A 17,856-nucleotide genomic window follows, 5' to 3' on the forward strand; every position below is an offset into this window, starting at 1 on the left:
TTCGTTGACCTTGGAGAGCCAGTCCCAGACTAGCTTCATAGTTTCCAGAGCACTCACATGACCATACTATCCTTTGGTCAGATGACCACACATGATGTTCTTGGCAGTCGAGTTCAGTTGAATGAATCTCTTGACATCAGCAACAGTGACACCTTCACCGACCTTGGGTACGCCGTTCTCGACGACATACCAGAGGTCGACATCAATGGCTTCAAGAAGCATGCACATCTTATTCTTCTAGTAGGGGTAATCAGTGCCATCGAAGACAGGGCACGCAGCGAAGACTTTGATTATCCCGGCAGTCGACATAGCTAAAACTCCAGGTGGTTAAACCGAATCACACAGAACAGGGGAGCACCTTGCTCTGATACCAATTGAAAGTGCTAGTTATCGACTAGAGGGGGGTGAATAGGTGATTTTTATGAAAATCTTCAAAACATGGGGGCTTTGAAGACAAACAATAGAAATGAACCTATTGATATGCAGCGGAAGGTAGACTACACTAGACAAGCCATAGTCAAGCAAGCAATGAAGCGAAAGCACGAAGACTATTATCAGCTAGGTAGTATGGATCAGGATGGAAGATAGTATGAAGCCAAACAATAACAGTCTTCACACAGTGAAGTCAATCAGATAAAGCGAGTAGGCAATGACTTCACGAAGACAAACTGTAAGTAAAGAGAGATAGGAGATAGAACCAGTTACTTGGGGAGGACACAGATTTGTTGGACCAGTTCCAATTGCTGTGACAACTGTACGTCTGGTTAGGGAGGCTGAGATTTAACTCAGAAGACCGCGTCTTCAGCTTATTCCCCTTGATCTAAGGACACTTAGTCCTCGCCCAATCACTCTGGTAAGTCTTCAAGGCAGACTTCCAAACCTTCACAGACTTCGTTCACCGGCAATCCATAATGACTCTTGGATGCTCAGAACGCGACGCCTAACCGGCTGGAGGATTCACAGTCCTCAAATGTAACAAGTCTTCAGATCACGTGGAGAGAAAGACTTCAGTGATGCCTAACACTCTTTGGCTCTGGGTGTTTTGGGCTTTGTCCTTGCAAGGATCTCTCTCTCAAATGCTTCGGAGGTGGGTTGCTCTTAAACGACAAAAGTTGTGCACTAACTCTGAGCAGCCACCAATTTATGGTGTAGGGGTGGGCTATTTATAGCCAGGAGGCAACCCGACCTGATTTGTCCGAAATGACCCTGGGTCACTAAGGAACTTACACGTGTCCAACGGTCAGATTTCAAACACACGCGACAGCTTGACTTGGGCTACAAGTAAAGCTGACTCATCCAACTCTGGATAAGATTTGCTCTCATTGTCTTCGCTCGAAGACATAGGATTTGGTTGAGCATCACTTCAGTCACTCTGACTTTGTTCACTTGGACCCCACTTAACAGTGTGGTGGTTCCTATGACTCAACAAAGAAGAGGAAACTACGAAACAACTATGTCTTCGCACTCCATAGTCTTCACGTGAACGTCTTCTCGAGTCATAATCTTCGTTGTGAATATCTTCACAACCACCATTGGCTTCAATGTCTTCACACATTTTTAGTGGTCATCTCTGGTAGGTAAACTGAATCAATATGGGACTACTACCTGTGTTATCCTGCAATTCTCACAAACACATTAGTCCCTCAACCAAGTTTGTCGTCAATACTCCAAAACCAACTAGGGGTGGCACTAGATGCACTTACAAGGATCAATCAATGCACTGATATTGCTAGGCCCTTCTGCTGTCGACGCCACCACGATGCCAAACAACGCCTGCCTCCTGCGCATGCCCATCGAACGGTATCCAGCGCCGAGACCCCGCTGCACCTTGCCGCCAAGACTCGCCGTCATCAATATTGTAGATGTCACGCCACTCCATCTTGGTCACCACATAAGAAGCACACGGAGACCTGCACCCAACACCAAGCCAAACACTTGTCCCTCCAGCCGATGTACAACCCAAAAGGTGATGCCCCCATGGGGTGACAACGCAGGAACATTGCCATCATACGATCCGAAAAGCCCGAATCTGGGGTTTCCCCCAGGGCACACAGGGATCGCGAATTGCCCCACAACGCCTCCAGCGAGGTAAGGACGCCCGCGGGTGCCGTCGTTGACGGTTCCGTCCAAGGCCGAACCAAGCTTACTTGCAAATTCGTGCCCATCCCGGTTGGACCACCAGATCGACCTCCTCCGTCATCTAACACGCCCATGGGTAACGTCTGCCGCCGGGAAACCGCCCGACCGGAGCTGCACCACTGTCCAAAACCACCACCACGCCTGGGTGAGCCATCGACGACCGAGGGGCCCTCACCGCTGCACCACCGACGCCTGGGGACGCACATGTCCAAGACACCCGTGTGGATCTCCACCGCAACCACATCCTGGAGCCGCAGCGGAGGAAGGCCCCGCCACCACCATCATCCTCCACCTGGGCTTTGCCCCCTTGGAGCTCCGGCGACGGTGAGGAGAAGGGCAACGACGACTCAAATCCCTAGATCAGATCAAGAGGGAGGGGATTAGGAGGGAGGAGATCGGGAGTCCCCTATACTAGCGGGTCCTTGGAGTCAATGGTTGTGCTCCTTCTTCCTTGGCATACCAGCTCTAACTTGAATTTGGTTGGCACTCTCCATTTTTGTATTTTTACATTTACAATTTGTATTGATAGTAACACTTCTGAACTAAATCATATTACTATCTCTTTTTTGTTAACCTGTCATCGGTTGACTTGAGGTTTTAAACAAGAATGTCCTCGGTTGATGTTTAAAATGTCATACAAATTCACTCTTGTAATATATTTGAACATTTAAGTGCCTGAATAGAGAATTGCTCTGCATTTTTTTGCACACAAAATTACTCTGCATTTTAATTAGATGAAAATGGGGCATGTTTATGGAAATGGCCAAAAATTTGGAGCTGCCGCCACAGCTCTGACCCAGCCCGCCAATCCACCGGTCCAAGCTTCCGGCCACATCACGGATCCGCGGCATCCCTCCCCCGGATTGCCGTCTCGACCGTCCACTCCATCCGCATCCAACGGCAGGCACGCCTCCTCCAGCTTCTCGTCCCCGTTAAAACGCCCCTCGCCCCTCCTTCGCAAATGACAGCACCAGTAGCCACCGCCGTCCCTCAGATTCCACTACATCCGCTCGCAGCTTGAGATCGTCAGCCATGTCCGGGCGCGGCAAGGGCGGGAAGGGACTCGGCAAGGGGGGCGCCAAGCGCCACCGGAAGGTGCTGCGGGACAACATCCAGGGCATCACCAAGCCGGCGATCCGGCGGCTGGCGCGGAGGGGTGGCGTGAAGCGCATCTCGGGGCTCATCTACGAGGAGACCCGCGGCGTGCTCAAGATCTTCCTCGAGAACGTCATCCGCGACGCCGTCACCTACACCGAGCACGCCCGCCGCAAGACCGTCACCGCCATGGACGTCGTCTACGCGCTCAAGCGCCAGGGCCGCACCCTCTACGGCTTCGGCGGCTAGGTCCGGCCGACTGTCGCCTGTCTTCGTCGCAGCCTGCAGATTCCAAAAGCTTGATGGAACCCTGACTTGTTCAGTTCGCTATTTCCTCTGTCTGTAGTTCGTTGGAAATGAAACTTGTCTCTGTCAGTCTGTCGTAAATCTGATTTTGTTCGCTGGTTGGTCTTCTGCATCTCTGTTCGGTACGATTGTTGTTTCCTTTGTGATGCTTGAGTTGGCTCCGTATGAATCGAACCTGTTTGCAGGCTACTATAATTTGTAATGTGAAAAAACGCCACTAAACAACTGTGTATCTCGATTAAGGAACATCATTTGCTCTGTTTCTGCATCTGATCCATTTGTATAGGTCACCATCATTGTTACTTCTGTGGTGCGATGTCTGTAATAGAGATGAGGATTAGTCTGCATTTCATCACCGAGTTCTTGCTTGAGAGTGGCTATCCTTTACCTGAGTTTTGGGTGTACAAATTTGCTCTGACTTGTAATGTGGAACTATCTCAAAGCGACCAACCCATGATGTGGTTCGTGGTAACTGCTACTCCAATAAATCAACCAGGATCATCATTTGCGCTTTATTTTCTGTTGATTTCTAGTTACTAGAGTAACATTTTAATTGCTTGAACTATGTTTCCAACTGCAGAATTGCCAATATAGATACACGATACCCTCTTGGCAGTGATAGCAACTTCATCCTTCAGTTGAGTTGATCAAGAGGTGCAATGATGTATTGGATCTGTTATATGATTTATATTCAGATATCCAAAGCTAAATGAATACTAATCTCTACTGACAAGACATGCTACAGAATTCAACCACCATTCCGTCAGACCGGCAATGGAACAAGCATATCAAGTTAGATGGATACTGGTATTCACAGCAAATTAGCGATCATTCTTGTCGTTTGGCTTTGAAGTATACCTATATATAAAAGAAGTCTGCTCATTAGAGAATAAACCAATATTTTAATAGATTATGCTCAATTGGCAGATTACAAATATATAAGTATACCTATATATAAAAGAAGTCTGCTTATTTGCTGCCAACCGCTTTGTCACAACCAACTTCAGGAACGCCTTTATGAAACTGAACACCTGATACAAGTATTAGATTGGATATCACAAACACACACTCGGAAGACACAACACACAAGAACTTTACACAACAAAAAGACTCACATTTTGTACTATTAACACAACCAAATTTTGGCGCCCCTGTTAAAAATTACATGTACACCAATGTATAGAAAGGAAATGAAAAATCACTAGTATCAAGTATGGGCAGCGAGGTGACTGAAGCAGCACAGAGATGGCAAGTTCCCCTGAAAACTCCGAGCAGCATCAATTTCTTGGTGCTGCATTTACCCGATTCACAGTATCCCAGTCCGGCACAGATTAGAGCAACAATGAGTTTTCAAGGCACACAATACAGCAGTTTAGGTTGCTGTCATAGAGCGAAGGGAACACCAGAGTCGTCGGATGAGAGCACGATTTCTGTGCCGCAAGTGCAATGGCCATCTCGGTAACGCTTATGAGGGCTCTATTGCATTATTCTTGATACGCCGGGGAAGCACGACCCGCGTGCTACAGGAGCGTGCATCGGGTCGGCTGGCTTACGCGTTAGGGAGTCAGTTTTAGAACCGCTACTTATAGAAAATATGACAAGTTTTCATCTATGACATCAGAGTGTCCTTTTTGTGGTTTTCATACTTATCACAGTGAGTTGTACAGATTGACAATGGTCAAAATATAATTGGATAAATCTGTTAGCACTAAATTAATAGATTTATGTGTTCCATTGTGCACAACATAATATTTAGAGTAATATGCATAAAACAACGTCGACCAGTTTAGTCCTTGTACTTCGGTGGAACCAAATTCCAGTATATGGATTGCAAACCTGAGTTTAGAGCCACCTCGATTCGGGATGTCGGAACACCAACCGGATCGGAAACCTCATCCTAAACTTACTTCGGAATGTCTTATACGTACTCGGTCAGCCCGTAGTCTGCGCTAGAAGCTCTTAAAAAATATGTGAGCAAACTTAAGTAGTAACCTTATATTTGTATGCATATCACAAATAAGATATATGATCTTTTTCTCGAACTTGTAAATGATCTTAGCCACCTCCAGTTTCAGAATGGTCATGTTGCTATTACTGGGCATGCTTTTGCTATTGCAGGTTCAACTTACTCCCCACTTCTGTTTTGCATGGAATTGACTCGCCTCTTGATACAATTCTAGCTTTCTGAAACTCTCTTCCTGTTGGGACAGAAATATATTTTTTTCTTTGGCAAATCAGTGTAGAAATCCATGGTTTCTATGTAGCAATAGGCATGCATTGGTCTCTGTTTTCGAACTGATTCTTCCATTTCTTTCTTGCTGGGCTTGGATAACTGAGTATTGTAATATAAATTCTTCTGACTTTGTATGTAGCTCACTTGCATGGGAGGTTTATTCCAGCACACGTTGAACATGAAGTATATCACATACGGTGGGTGATGATGTCTCATAACAAAATGTAAGCCACATGAACTTAGTAGCTCACAATTTACCATTCCATGATGAGTCAATTCTGATTGGTATAGACTTCTAATTTTGTTAATAATAAACTTCATTTTTATCTGGAACAAAAACATCTATTCACGTTGCTACCTACATGGCTACATGTCATGTTGAATGCTGAAAAGAATTCTAAAAAGAACAACATGTATCGATTGGTTTCAGAAAAATTGATGATGAATTGTTTTTTTAAAAGGCATCCATGTATATGGATAGGGAATTGGTAAGACATACCATGCAAGACTTGATTTTCCTGGCACATACATGAAACTTTATCAGCTAATAAAGAGAATCTGTTTGTTGACATTTGGTAAGCATAAGAGTTCATTATTTTGGTGTGCAAATAAAATTAACCTAGATATATCACCTCTACTGGGTATCTTATTTTAACCTTATTGTTTTACTACCGAACGGCCCGTGCGTTGCAACGGGAGATTTATTTTTTTATAATCTCCAATGGCCATGACCGTATTTTGCTGCATCACCAAGATACACTAGCACTCTCATTTTCGTGAATTTGTGAACAGTTTTTGATAATCATGAAAAAAAATAAACTCGTGAACATATCTGGAATCGTGAACATTTTTACAGATTTTTGAACATTTTCTAAATTCAGGGAAAACGTTAAATTCATGAACATTTTATACAAATTTGCAAATATTTGAAAAAATTTGTGAACATTTTTAAAACATTGTCCTTGAATAGGTGAACATTTTTCTAGAATCGACGACCATTTTTTGGAAATTGGTGGAACAATTTTTAAAATTCATGAACATTTTTTGGTTTTAATTTTTTTTGAATCAGTAAACATTTTATGAATCAACAAACTATTTTGAGTCACGAACATTGTTTGAATTTTTAGGATATTTCTCATTTTCATGAACTTTTTTTGAATCGGCAAAATTTTGTTCAATTTCATTAACATATTTTAATACATGAACTTTAAATAAAAATCATGGACATTTTTTATTTCCCGAACATTTGTTTTCAAAATTGTGAACATTTTTAAAAAATCACAAACATTTTATGAATCCGCAAATATTTATTAATTATTAAACATTTTATTTCAAAATCCTATATTTAACTATTTTCAAGTCCCAAATTATATTAAAGTAGAAAAAACAAAAATAGAAATTAAAAACAGGTCGCCCAGACATGAGCCGACTCAAAAAGGCACGCTGTGTCGTCTCCCACACAGAGCGCGGTATAGAAGGTTCCTACTGCATGGGCCGGCCCAGGCGAGGATTCCCCTGTGTGAAATGTTTTCTTATCACTTATAGGTGGCATCCGTGGGTAAATTTTTGCAACTTTGTGGGCAATTTCGGTGACGTACCGCCAGAAGCAATAGCCCTCCCGTCGTGGTGGGCGCACAACAGATGCCACGGGGTGGCTAAAGAGAGGGATATGCAAGAGGCAACCGATGGGCTCCAGAGACGAGGTTGGTATAAGCGAGCTGAAGATGCAAGACGTACCCAGGTTCGGGGCTCTCCGGAGAGATAACACCCCTAGTCCTGCCGAGCGTGGTTTGTATGAAGATCGTACAAGCTTGCTGCTAGAGCTATTTTTAGGAGGAAGGAAGGAAAGGCCAGTGCATAGGCCGCTCCTTCTCTGCGTGGTGGATGTATGTGTGTGGCTAAAGGAATCGACTAGTGATCGCGTGCCTATCTCTGCATGGAGGCTCCCTGGGGGCTCTTATAGGCCGACCCCCAGGGTTACAATGGTAACGTTACATGGGCGCAGGGCCGGGGTGTTAGTGTCTTGGAGCCGGCAGCGGGGCGCCGGGTTCGCCGGGTCCATCGGGTGCGGGTCTTGCCGGGCGCGCCGGGAGCGGGTACAGCCGGCTGTTGGGTACTGTAGGCATGCCGGGTGGTCGTCATGGGACTGCTGCGCCGTCTTGCTACAGGGTTGCGCCTCCGAGACGCTGCCCGCCCTAGGCGGGGGCTTGGTCAGCACAACAGCCGCGCCCGCCGAGGCCGGCGTATAGGAGGGCGCACTGTAGCCATGCAGGTTAGTCGACGGAGGTTCGTCTTGCGGGGGCCGGCCTGGCCGGGTTGCGGGCGTTGGGGAACGCAGTAATTTCAAAAAATTTCCTACGCACACGCAAGATCATGGTGATGCATAGCAACGAGAGGGGAGAGTGTAGTCCACGTACCCTCGTAGACCGTAAGCGGAAGATTTATGACAACACGGTTGATGTAGTTGTACGTCTTCATGATCCGACCGATCCTAGTACCAAAAGTACGGCACCTCCACGATCTGCACACGTTCGGCTCGGTGACGTCCCACGAACTCCCGATCCAGCCGAGTGTCGAGGGAGAGCTTCGTCAGCACGACGGCGTGATGACGGTGATGATGAAGCTACCGGCGCAGGGCTTCGCCTAAGCACTGCAACGATATGATCGAGGTGGATTATGGTGGAGGGGGGCACCGCACACGGCTAAGAGATCAATGATCAACTTATGTGTTCTAGGGTGCCCCCTGCCCCCGTATATAAAGGAGCAAGGGGGGAGGCCGGCTGGCCCTAGGGCGTGCCAAGGAGGGGAGGAGTCCTCCTCCTATTAGGAGTAGGACTCCCCTTTTCCTAGTCCAACTAGGAGGGGGAAGGGGGAAGGAAGGAGAGGGAGAGAGGGAGGGAAAGAGGGGGCGCCGCCCCCTCCTTGTCCAATTCACACTCCTCAAGGGGAGGGCGTGCGGCCAGCCCTAAGGCCCCCTCCTCTCTCTCTCACAAGGCCCATGTTGGCCCATTAGTTCCACCGGGGGTTCCGATAACCCCCCGGCACTCCGATAATTATCCGGTGACCCTCGAAACTCATCCAGTGTCCGAATATAGTTATCCAATATATCAATCTTTATGTCTCGACCATTTCGAGACTCCTCGTCATGTCTGTGATAACATCCGGGACTCCGAACTATCTTTGATACATCAAAACACATAAACTCATAATACCGATCGTCACCGAACGTTAAGCGTGCGGACCCTACGGGTTCGAGAACTATGTAGACATGACCGAGACTCATCTCCGGTTAATAACCAATAGCGGAACCTGGATGTTCATATTGGCTCCCACATATTCTATGAAGATCTTTATCGGTCAAACCGCATAACAACATAGTTGTTCCCTTTGTCATCGGTATGTTACTTGCCCGAGATTCGATCGTCGGTATCTCAATACCTAGTTCAATCAAGTTACCAGCAAGTCTCTTTACTCGTTCCATAATGCATCATCCCGCAACTAACTCATTAGTCACATTGCTTGCAAGGCTTATAGTGATGTGCATTACCGAGAGGGCCCAGAGATACCTCTCCGACAATCGGAGTGACAAATCCTAATCTCGATCTATGCCAACTCAACAAGTACCATCGGAGACACCTATAGAGCACCTTTATAATCACCCAGTTACGTTGTGACGTTTGGTAGCACACAAAGTGTTCCTCCGGTATTCAGGACTTGCATAATCTCATAGTCATAGGAACATGTATAAGTCATGAAGAAAGCAATAGCAACATACTAAACGATCAAGTGCTAAGCTAACGGAATGGGCCAAGTCAATCACATCATTCTCTAATGATGTGATCCCGTTAATCAAATGACAACTCATGTCTATGGCTAGGAAACTTAACCATCTATGATTCAACGAGCTAGTCAAGTAGAGGCATACTAGTGACACTCTGTTTGTCTATGTATTCACACATGTACTAAGTTTCCGGTTAATACAATTCTAGCATGAATAATAAACATTTATCATGATATAAGGAAATATAAATAACAACTTTATTATTGCCTCTAGGGCATATTCCTTCAGTCTCCCACTTGCACTAGAGTCAATAATCTAGATTACACAGTAATGATTCTAACACCCATGGAGTCTTGGTGTTGATCATGTTTTGCTCGTGAGAGAGGCGTAGTCAATGGGTCTGCAACATTCAGATCCGTATGTATCTTGCAAATCTCTATGTCTCCCTCCTTGACCTGATCGCGGATGGAATTAAAGCGTCTTTTGATGTGCTTGGTTCTCTTGTGAAATCTGGATTCCTTTGCCAAGGCAATTGCACTAGTATTGTCACAAAAGATTTTCATTGGACCCGATGCACTAGGTATGACACCTAGATCAGATATGAACTCCTTCATCCAGACTCCTTCATTTGTTGCTTCCGAAGCAGCTATGTACTCCGCTTCACACGTAGATCCCGCCACGACGCTTTGTTTAGAACTGCACCAACTGACAGCTCCACCGTTCAACATAAATACGTATCCGGTTTGTGACTTAGAGTCATCCGGATCAGTGTCAAAGCTTTGCATCGACGTAACCATTTACGACAAGCTCTTTGTCACCTCCATAAACGAGAAACATATCCTTAGTCATTTTTAGGTATTTCAGGATGTTCTTGACCACTGTCCAGTGATCCACTCATGGATTACTTTGGTACCTCCCTGCTAAACTACTAGCAAGGCACACATCAGGTCTGGTACACAGCGATTGCATACATGATAGAGCCTATGGCTGAAGCATAGGGAACAACTTTCATTTTCTCTCTATCTTCTGCAGTGGTCGGGCATTGAGTCTGACTCAACTTCACACGTTGTAACACAGGCAAGAACCCTTTCTTTGCTTGATCCATTTTGAACTTCTTCAAAACTTTATCAAGGTATGTGCTTTGTGAAAGTCCAATTAAGCATCTCGATCTATCTCTATAGATCTTGATGCCCAATATATAAGCAGCTTCATCGAGGTCTTTCATTGAAAAATCCTTGTTCAAATATCCTTTTATGCTATCCGGAAATTCTATATCATTTCCAATCAACAATATGTCATCCACATATAATATTAGAAATGCTACAGAGCTCCCTCTCACTTTCTTGTAAATACAGGCTTCTCCAAAAGTCTGTATAAAACCATATGCTTTCATCACACTATCAAAACATTTATTCCAACTCCGAGATGCTTGCACCAGTCCATAAATGTATCGCTGGAGCTTGCACACTTTGTTAGAATCCTTTGGATCGATGAAACCTTCAGGTTGCATCATATACAACTCTTCTTCCAGAAATCCATTCAGGAATGCAGTCTTTACATCCATTTGCCAAATTTCATAATCATAAAATGCAGCAATTGCTAACATGATTCAGACGGACTTAAGCATCGCTACGGGTGAGAATGTCTCATCGTAGTCAACTCCTTGAACTTGTCGAAAACCTTTTGCAACAAGTTGAGCTTTGTAGATAGTAACATTACCGTCAGCGTCAGTCTTCTTCTTGAAGATCCATTTATTCTCGATGGCTTGCCGATCATTGGGCAAGTCAACCAAAGTCCACACTTTGTTCTCATACATGGATCCCATCTCAGATTTCATGGCCTCAAGCCATTTCGCGGAATCTGGGCTCATCATCGCTTCCTCATAGTTCGTAGGTTTGTCATGGTCAAGTAACATGACCTCCAGAACAGGATTACCGTACCACTCTGGTGCGGATCTTACTCTGATTGACCTACGAGGTTCAGTAGTAACTTGATATGAAGTTACATGATCATCATCATTAGCTTCCTCACTAATTGGTGTAGGAGTCACAGGAACAGATTTCTGTGATGAACTACTTTCCAATAAGGGAGCAGGTACAGTTACCTCATCAAGTTCTACTTTCCTCCCACTCACTTCTTTCGAGAGAAACTCCTTCTCTAGAAAGGATCCATTCTTAGCAACGAATGTCTTGCCTTCGGATCTGTGATAGAAGGTGTACCCAACAGCCTCCTTTGGGTATCCTATGAAGACACATTTCTCCGATTTGGGTTCGAGCTTATCAGGTTGAAGCTTTTTCACATAAGCATCGCAGCCCCAAACTTTAAGAAATGACAACTTGGGTTTCTTGCTAAACCACGGTTCATAAGGTGTCGTCTCAACGGATTTAGATGGTGCCCTATTTAACGTGAATGCAGTCGTCTCTAAAGCATAACCCCAAAACGATAGCGGTAAATCAGTAAGAGACATCATAGATCACACCATATCTAGTAAAGTACGATTACGATGTTTGGACACACCATTATGCTGTGGTGTTCCGGGTGGCGTGAGTTACGAAACTATTCCGCATTGTTTCAGATGAAGACCAAACTCGTAACTCAAATATTTTCCTCCACGATCAGATCGTAGAAACTTTATTTTCTTGTTACAATGATTTTCCACTTCACTCTGAAATTCTTTGAACTTTTCAAATGTTTCAGACTTATGCTTCATCAAGAGGATATACCCATATCTGCTCAAATCATCTGTGAAGGTGAGAAAATAATGATACCCGCCGCGAGCCTCAACATTCATCGGACCACATACATCAGTATGTATGATTTCCAACAAATCTGTTGCTCGCTCCATTGTTCCGGAGAACAGCGTTTTAGTCATCTTGCCCATGAGGCATGGTTCGCAAGTACCAAGTGATTCATAATCAAGTGATTCCAAAAGTCCATCAGAATGGAGTTTCTTCATGCGCTTTACACCAATATGACCTAAACGGCAGGCCACAGATATGTTGCACTATCATTATCAACTCTGCATCTTTTGGCTTCAATATTATGAATATGTGTGTCACTACTATCGAGATTCGACAAAAATAGACCACTCTTCAAGGGTGCATGACCATAAAATATATTAGTCATATAAATAGAACAACCATTATTCTCTGATTTAAATGAATAACCGTCTCGCATCAAATAAGATTCAGATATAATGTTCATGCTTAACGCTGGCACCAAATAACAATTATTCAGGTCTAAAACTAATCCCGAAGGTAGATGTAGAGGTAGCATGCCGACTGCGATCACATCGACTTTGGAACCATTTCCCACGCGCATCGTCACCTCGTCCTTAGCCAATCTTCGCTTAATCCGTAGTCCCTGCTTCGAGTTGCACAACTCCCCGTGCGAAAGCAAGTCCCGCATCCGATGAACTGCTGCAAAGTGAACTGACCAGGGGCATATTAGCAACAGAACCAGTATCAAATACCCAGACACTACTGCGAGCATTAGTAAGGTACACATCAATAACATGTATATCACATATACCTTTGTTCACCTTTCCATCCTTCTTATCCGCCAAATACTTGGGGCAGTTCCGCTTCCAGTGATCAGTCCCTTTGCAGTAGAAGCACTCAGTCTCAGGCATAGGTCCAGACTTGGGCTTCTTTACTTGAGCAGCAACTTGCTTGCCGTTCTTCTTGAAGTTCCCCTTCTTCCCTTTACCATTTTTCTTGAAACTGGTGGTCTTGTTGACCATCAACACTTGATGCTCTTTCTTGATTTCTACCTCTGCAGCCTTTAGCATTGCGAAGAGCTCGGAAATTGTCTTATCCATCCCTTGCATATTATAGTTCATCACGAAGCTCTTGTAGCTTGGTGGCAGTGATTGAAGAATTCTGTCAATGACACTATCATCAGGAAGATTAACTCCCAGTTGAATCAAGTGATTGTTATACCCAGACATTTTGAGTATATGCTCACTAACAGAACTATTCTCCTCCATCTTGCAGCTGTAGAACTTATTGGAGACTTCATATCTCTCAATCCGGGCATTTGCTTGAAATATTAACTTCAACTCCTGGAACATCTCATATGCTCCATGATGTTCAAAACATCGTTGAAGTCCCGGTTCTAAGCCGTAAAGCATGGCACACTGAACTATCGAGTAGTCATCAGCTTTGCTCTGCCAGACGTTCATAACATCTGGCGTTGCTCCTGCAGCGGGTTTGGCACCTAGCGGTGCTTCCAGGACGTAATTCTTCTGTGCAGCAATGAGGATAATCCTCAAGTTACGGACCCAGTCCGTGTAGTTGCTACCATCATCTTTCAACTTAGCTTTCTCTAGGAACGCATTAAAATTCAACGGAACAACAACACGGGCCATCTATCTACAACAACATAGACATGCAAAATACTATCAGGTACTAAGTTCATGATAAATTAAAGTTCAATTAATCAAATTACTTAAGAACTCCCACTTAGATAGACATCCCTCTAATCATCTAAGTGATCACGTGATCCATATCAACTAAACCTTGTCCGATCATCACGTGAGATGGAGTAGTTTTCAATGGTGAACATCACTATGTTGATCATATCTACTATATGATTCACGCTCGACCTTTCGGTCTCAGTGTTCCGAGGCCATATCTGCATATGCTAGGCTCGTCAAGTTTAACCCGAGTATTCTGTGTGTGCAAAACTGGCTTGCACCCGTTGTATGTGAACGTAGAGCTTATCACGCCCGATCATCACGTGGTGTCTCGGCACAACGAACTTTTGCAACGGTGCATACTCAGGGAGAACACTTGTACCTTGAAATTTAGTGAGAGATCATCTTATAATGCTACCATCGACCTAAGCAAAATAAGATACATAAAGGATAAACATCACATGCAATCAATATAAGTGATATGATATGGCCATCATTATCTTGTGCATTTGATCTCCATCTCCAAAGCACTGTCATGATCACCATCGTCACCGGCTTGACACCTTGATCTCCATCGAAGCGTCGTAGTCGTCCCGCCAACTATTGCTTCTACGACTATCACTACCATTTAGTGATAAAGTAAAGCAATTACATGGCGAATGCATTTCATACAATAAAGCGACAACCATATGGCTCCTGCCATTTGTCGATAACTCCGTTACAAAACATGATCATCTCATACAATAAAATTTAGCATCATGTCTTGACCATATCACATCACAACATGCCCTGCAAAAACAAGTTATACGTCCTCTACTTTGTTGTTGCGAGTTTTACGTGGCTGCTACGGGCTGAGCAAGAACCGTTCTTACCTACGCATCAAAACCACAATGATTTTTCGTCAAGTATGCGCTGTTTTAACCTTCAACAAGGACCGGGCATAGCCACACTCGATTCAACTAAAGTTGGAGAAACTGACACCCGCCAGCCACCTGTGTGCGAAGCACGTCGGTAGAACCAGTCTCGCGTAAGCGTACGCGTAATGTCGGTCCGGGCCGCTTCATCCAACAATACCGCCGAATCAAAGTATGACATGCTGGTAAGCAGTATGACTATTATCGCCCACAACTCACTTGTGTTCTACTCATGCATATAACATCTACGCATAGACCTGGCTCTGATACCACTGTTGGGGAACGCAGTAATTTCAAAAAAATTCCTACGCACACACAAGATCATGGTGATGCATAGCAACGAGAGGGGAGAGTGTAGTCCACGTATCCTCGTAGACCGTAAGCGGAAGCGTTATGACAACGCGGTTGATGTAGTCGTACGTCTTCACGATGCGACCGATCCTAGTACCGAAAGTATGACACCTCCGCGATCTGCACATGTTCGGCTCGGTGACGTCCCATGAACTCTCGATCCAGCTGAGTGTCGAGGGAGAGCTTTGTCAGCACGACAACATGATGATGGCGATGATGAAGCTACCGGCGCAGGGCTTCACCTAAGCACTGCAACGATATGACCGAGGTGGATTATGGTGGAGGGGGCACCGCACACGGCTAAGAGATCAATGACCAACTTATGTGTTCTAGGGTGCCCCCCATGCCCCCGTATATAAAGGAGCAAGGGGGGAGGCCGGCCGGCCCTAGGGCGCGCCAAGGAGGGGAGGAGTCCTCCTCCTAGTAGGAGTAGGACTCCCCTTTTCCTAGTCCAACTAGGAGGGGGAAGGAAGGAGAGGGAGGGAAAGAGGGGGCGCCGCCCCGCTCCTTGTCCAATTCGGACTCCTCAAGGGGGGGGGGGTGCGCGGCCAGCCCTAAGGCCCCCTCCTCTCTCTCTCACAAGGCCCATGTTGGCCCATTAGTTCCCCCGGGGGTTCCATAACCCCCCGGCACTCCGATAATTATCCGGTGACCCTCGGAATTCATCCGGTGTCTGAATATAGTCATCCAATATATCAATCTTCATGTCTCAACCATTTCGAGACTCCTCGTAATGTTCGTGATCACATCCGGGACTCCGAACTATCTTTGGTACATCAAAACACATAAACTCATAATACCGATCGTCACCGAACGTTAAGCGTGCGGACCCTACGGGTTCGAGAACTATGTAGACATGACCGAGACTCATCTCTGGTCAATAACCAATAGCGGAACTTGGATGTTCATATTGGCTCCCACATATTCTACGAAGATCTTTATCGGTCAAACCGCATAACAACATACATTGTTCCCTTTGTCATCGGTATGTTACTTGCCCGAGATTCGATCGTCGGTATCTCAATACCTAGTTCAATCTCGTTACCGGCAAGTCTCTTTACTCGTTCTGTAATGCATCATCCCGCAACTAACTCATTAGTCACATTGCTTGCAAGGCTTATAGTGATGTGCATTACCGAGAGGGCCCAGAGATACCTCTCCGACAATCGAAGTGACAGATCCTAATCTCGATCTATGCCAACTCAACAAGTACCATCAGAGACACCTGTAGAGCACGTTTATAATCACCCAGTTACGTTGTGATGTTTGCTAGCACACAAAGTGTTCCTCCGGTATTCGGGAGTTGTATAATCTCATAGTCATAGGAACATGTATAAGTCATGAAGAAAGCAATAGCAACATACTAAACGATCAAGTGCTAAGCTAACGGAATGGGTCAAGTCAATCACATCATTCTCTAATGATGTGATCCCGTTAATCAAATGACAACTGATGTCTATGGCTTGGAAACTTAACCATCTTGGATTCAACGAGCTAGTCAAGTAGAGGCATACTAGTGACACTCTGTTTGTCTATGTATTCACACATGTACTAAGTTTCCGGTTAATACAATTCTAGCATGAATAATAAACATTTATCATGATATAAGGAAATATAAATAACAACTTTATTATTGCCTCTAGGGCATACTTCCTTCAGCGGGGCCTTGCCGGGTTGCGCTGGGGGGCCGACCAGGGCGCAAGCCGGACTGAGGGGTGATGCTAGCCCTGATGTTTTTGAAAAGGATCCGGGTTCCATTGCCTGCCTGGGGTCCATCCCCCCGACAGTACTCCCCGAAGCTATGAAGGCTCGCCGACTTCGAGCAAGGGGGACTTCGTAGTTTCACCCCCGTGAGGAGGTAGTCGGGTTGATGGAGTTCGTGGCCGCTGGGTCTGGCAACACCCACTGTGTGTCGGCTTCCGGAAGCCGGATCACGGCACCCCGGTATGGGCAAGAAACCGTGGAGTCTACCGAATCTTGAAGGGGAAGGGACGCGCCCCCGGGTGTAAGGGCATTTTATCCCTTAGTTGGTTTTGGTGATTGATGACAATGCTTTTGCGGACCAATCATGTGCATCAAATATTTCAGATATATTGACTAGGCACAAGATGATTGGGTTCCCCTCAAAAGGCTATAGAAGATGGCGTTTCTCTTCGGTTCTTTTCGGTGGTATTGAGTCGTAGGGAAGCCGTACTATTAAGAGGGGGTACGCTTTGGAAAGGTTGGGTGGATTCATCACGTACACATCGTCCCTTGCACCTCCTTTCCTCTTGCCTTTGGAGCATCCTAAGTTTTCCGTGTCTATGCAATTATAGCTCTTGTCTGCCGAACTAGGAAGTGCGGTAGTACCGCAGGACCTTGTGGTAGTACCGCCCTCTGGTGCGGTAGTACCGCAAGGCCCCACGGTAGTACCGCTTCTAGTGAGCGGTAGTACCGTGGTCCCTGCTTAGTTCCGCAACTTCACGTCTGTAAGGGGCGGATGTAATTTTTTACATCCGCACCTAGCGTGGTAGTACCGCGGCTGGCTTACGGTACTACCGCGTCGGGTTTTTGCATCGACTCCAACTCTGCGGAAGTAGCCACGGATGTAATTTTTTATATCCGTGCCTCCCCATCCCTG

General features: G+C 45.4%; 1 pseudogene across 1 annotated transcript; it reads left to right on the forward strand.

Moving 5' to 3' along the window:
* Positions 1-2,211: 2,211 nt before the first annotated feature.
* LOC123160424 (uncharacterized) lies at positions 2,212-3,648 on the forward strand (annotated as a pseudogene). The gene is made up of 2 exons (XR_006480200.1): positions 2,212-2,284; positions 2,874-3,648. The product of XR_006480200.1 is annotated as an uncharacterized protein (transcript).
* The last annotated feature ends 14,208 nt before the right edge of the window (positions 3,649-17,856 follow it).

This window comes from Triticum aestivum, chromosome 1D (genome assembly GCF_018294505.1).
Source record: "Triticum aestivum cultivar Chinese Spring chromosome 1D, IWGSC CS RefSeq v2.1, whole genome shotgun sequence".
Classification (NCBI taxonomy): domain Eukaryota; kingdom Viridiplantae; phylum Streptophyta; class Magnoliopsida; order Poales; family Poaceae; genus Triticum; species Triticum aestivum.